Below are 4,515 nucleotides of genomic sequence, written 5' to 3'. Positions count from 1 at the left end.
TTTTATTCTGACTGTGATGATTTGAATGGGAAATGTCCCCCGCAGGCTCAGACACTGGAACACTCAGTCCCCGGGTAGGGGTGCTGTCTGAGACGGTGCAGCACTGGAAATGGGCTTCCAGAGTAGATAACCTTTCCCACTTTCAGTTCTCTCTTCCTCTGCTCCCTGTTTGCGGTTGAGGACATGACCTCTCTGCTTCCTGCTCCCCCGCCCACTTGCTGCCACCCCCCACCCACCATAATGGACTCTTCCGGAACTGTAAGCCAAATTAAATTCTTCTGTGAACTGCCTTGGAAAGTCATGATATCGTATCACATCCGCAGGAGAGTGACTGGACGCTGACAAGTTCCGCTTTTTTCTAAGTGTTATTTCTAAATAACTACCTATGCTACAGAATAGATAATATTCGGTTAAGAAAATTCACAGCCCTGTAGTCCCTATGGCCGGGGCGGCAACTTGTGCCTAGGCCAGCAGAGGCTGTGGTGCGAGCCTGGTAGACACCCTGACACTGTGCTGGTGCCAGACCTCCCCAGGCCACAGTGATGGTAGAGTACTTCCTGGGCCAGAACGTGCTCTAAGCGTGAGGGGCTAGGTGTTCACTGCCATGTGGCAATGGCGCCTGAATCCCAATAGCAAACAGAGCTTAACTGAACACACAGTGCACGGGGAGGTGGCCCCTGACTGCAATCTTCTGTCCCAGATTCTTGACCAAGACAAACAGGGTGGCACATTGGGCAGAGGAACTGTTCCTGCTAGCGTTGCTCGGTTGGTGTACATTCTGGAAGACTCTACTGTGGGACCACAGAGTCACATGACCACCTTCACCCGGAACATCAACCACACCAGTTGATGGTATAAAGGCACAATGTGAGCTCTGAAAACAGCTGCTGAACCAAAACCCACAGGAAGCCTAGGTCTCCTCCTAGCTTTTTTGGCTTCTCCAGAGCTGTCCAGGACTTTGGTCTTGACCACTTCAAAAGAAATTGTGGCCGGGCGGTGGTGCCTCACGCCTTTAATCCCAGCACTCGGGAGGCAGAGACAGGCGGATCTCTGTGAGTTTGAGACCAGCCTGGTCTACAAGAGCTAGTTCCAGGACAGGCTCCAAAACCACAGAGAAACCCTGTCTCGAAAAAAAGATAAAAGAAATTGTGATCAAGGCAATGAAGGGTTTTGAGTACATCTTGGCAAAGCTACAAGGTAGGGATTGTTTTAATACACTTGTTGAGACAACAGAAGCGGCCAAAGAGAAAGAAAAAAAAAAGGAAAGAACACTGGCAACTGCAGAAGAGGCCAAGGACCTGGCCAACAGGGCTGCCACCAAGCAGCCACAGCAGCGGTAACAGTGTGTATCCCACCGGCCTCTCCCTTCTCCCCATTGGAGAGGATTGGTTCCGTGTTTAAGAGCACTCGCTGCTCCTTCAGAGAACCAGCGTTCAGTTCCCAGCAACCACATGGTAGCTTGCAACCATCTGTAACTCCAGTTCAGGGATTCCGAAGCCCTCTCTAGCACCATCTTCGACGGCACTAGGCATCACATAGCGCACATACACACGTGCATATGAATAATTAAGTAGATACACCCACAGAAACAAATTGAGTCCACTTCCAGCCCTTTTTGCTGCCTGGATGGTGAGTAGGAGCCTTGTCCGTCACACCAGGCTCGGTGTCCACTCTGATCCTGACCTCAACCCCAGTGGGCAGCTGATGGCAGGTGCACAGGGGTTCAGCAACTTTCCAAAGGTCACGAGTAGTACATAAGGGAGGTAGTAATAAACAAGAGACAGTACGTACAGTCGCTGAAGGCAGGGCTCCTTATTATTCTCTCATGTGTCCCAATTGCACAGAACAATATTTAGCTAATAACGGGTGCTCCATCATGCTTGATTTGATTGACCCAAGGGCAGAAAAGAAAGAAAATTTTAGAAAACCGTTAAGAGTACCTCACCAGGTGATAAGATGCTACCCAGGCACCACCATATAGGTCCAATGCACTAAGGGGGGAAGGAGGAGGGGACAGAGGCTCTCCTGACAGGGTCCCAACATCTCCCTCACTCCCCTTGACTGTTTTCCTATCACGCCCCTGAATGTGACTGGACACCACCACCCTCAGTCTTGAACATCGCTAGCATCGCCCTCAGACTTGATGCAGCGAATAAGCAATGCCAGTTTCCTCTAGCCTCCGGGCAGCCTCATCCTGTGTGGATAAAGTCGGTATAGATACTAATGGGACACACAGCAACATTTTTTGTTGTCATGAGTGTCCTGGGGCTAATTTGGAAGCTTCCTCTTTAATGAGCTCAGTGAAGAGTTCTATAAGATGTCAGACAACACAGAAAATCGAGGAAGCATGAGATAAAGAGGAGGTGTGGGGGAACAGGAGGAGAGGGGGAAGGGAAAACTGCGGCCAGGATGTAAAATAAATGAAAAAAAATAATTAATAGTAAAAAAAGATTTTTAAAAAAAAGAGGGGATAAGTGAGTGACCCAGGCACATACCAATCACGAGCATCTTTGCCTCCTGCCTCCCAGCAGTGCACAGCCACCTGAGTATCTGTCCATCTGAATCCATTTCATCACATAAGGACTCAGTATTTTAGTGTTTAATTTATTTGTAATTCAGCCCAAACTACTAATCTTTAAAAATTAACCCCCACAACTGCACAGTTCTTTGCATTTTTACCTTATGTCATTGTGTCTTGGAATAAAGCCTGCTTCTGATTGAGAAAATGAACCCTTGTTTATTTCCAAGGGAAACGGTGACAACTGCCTATTATGTGGTGACTATGTAGGCAATTGTCAGCATAAGAGACCCAGATTTCCACAGGGCAAATACAGCTCACGGCATGTTTCAGTGGGGCTGACAGTATAAACTTCAGAGTGTAGATGGCAGCTAAGAACAATCATAGTGAACTGGACAGCGGGCTTCATGGTTAAGAGCAATTGTTCTTCTTGCAGAGGACCTGGGTTTAGTTCCCAGCCCCCACATGGTGATTTCTAACTATTTGTAACTCCAAGAGATCTGATGCCCTAGGTAAAACACACATACACACACACATACACAAACACATACATACACACACATGTACACACATACAAACACACATACACACATATATACACACATGCACACACACATACACACACCACACACACACACACACACAAATAAATCTAAATTTCTTTGAAAAAAGGTAGTATTGCTATGACCTTTAAAATAAATTAGACTTTATTCCATTTTGAAAGCTCTCTTTAAAGTCTCTATTATCCTCTGACAAAGGTGTCTGAGTTAATCCATTCTCTTCACTAAGATATGTGTTCTGTCCTTTTGATGCTTTTGCAACAAAAAAAAAATATGTGTTTTTTTATATTGTAATTCTTTGGAGTATTTAAAAACTAATCTGTCTTGAGACAGAATGAAAACATAAATAAGCACTAGATTGGGCTTGACTGGAACAATTACATTTACAGTAATTACAATATGTGATTATTGAAATTATATATTGGGGGAGGAAGCCATTTATTTACAAACATTATAAACGTAAGAAAACACAAGAAAAACACTGACAGTTCATAACACTAAATTCAACCATGATACAAAGCAAATCTAGAATGAATTCCTTACAACATCTGGCGTCTAGATAAGTCTTTTTCCTATTTGTGCTAGTTCTAATTTATTCTTTCCATATACACATCTTAGCCAGAAAAGTGACTTTAAAAACTCGATGGCATTCTACAGTTGTTGAGAGGAAGTTGATGTCTGTGAAATCCAGTCAGATCTTCACAAGGGACTGGCTCCTGCCAGTTCTCTCTGTCTCTCTGTCTCTCTGTCTCTCTCTCTCTCTCTCTCTCTCTCTCTGTCCCTCTCTCTGTGTGTGTCTCTCTCTCTGTCTGTCTCTCTGTCTCTCTCTCTCTCTCTCTCTCTCTCTCTCTCTCTCTCTCTCTCTCCTTAAGGAGAGCGAACAGCTGCCTTCTACCGTCTCCATTTGACATTCATCCCATGTTTCTCAGGGGTGCCCTTAGCCAGAACAGGCCTAGGCTCTGAGCTGCTAGGAGTTCCAGGGCCTAGATTCAGCCTAGAAGACTGTTTTCCCTCTAATCAGGAGACGTGATGTGAGAGCCAAAGTTACATTTTAAGTTTTAATGACCATGCCTAAGAGATCCCTGAAACAAAAATGCCTCTGCTCCACAAGCCTCTAGTTCCTGAAATGCTGAAGGCTGTTGTTTAAGGGAGATCCCAAGTGTTTTCACTCCCCTAAACAAATTTGTTTGACCCATCTGCGCGGGATGTGCTTGATCATTGTGGGAGGTTCACGGGTAGGAAATATGTCAGTCTGTATGCTTGTGCCTGATTGGATCTGATGGAAAATATTTAAACTGTGGCAAAACTTGATTCAGGGCCATTATTTTCAGGGAAACCAGAGGTGAACCTGGCCAGAACCCACCCACCTGGCCAGTATTTAATTAAAGCTTATTTCAACTTTGGCTATAAACTGTGGTAGTGGTCTTATTCGCAGTC

The 4,515-nt window shown here is 45.3% G+C and overlaps 1 pseudogene; it reads left to right on the top strand.

The window, feature by feature from the left end:
* The first annotated feature begins 604 nt into the window (after positions 1-604).
* On the top strand, positions 605-1,340 carry LOC121452155 (annotated as a pseudogene).
* Positions 1,341-4,515: the final 3,175 nt, after the last annotated feature.

The sequence above is a fragment of the Microtus oregoni genome, unplaced genomic scaffold (assembly GCF_018167655.1).
Source record: "Microtus oregoni isolate MIOR12 unplaced genomic scaffold, Mior012 000009F_ref0000495, whole genome shotgun sequence".
NCBI lineage: Eukaryota > Metazoa > Chordata > Mammalia > Rodentia > Cricetidae > Microtus > Microtus oregoni.
Note: the sequence above shows the minus strand (reverse complement) of the source record. Positions and strands in the feature narration are given on the sequence as shown.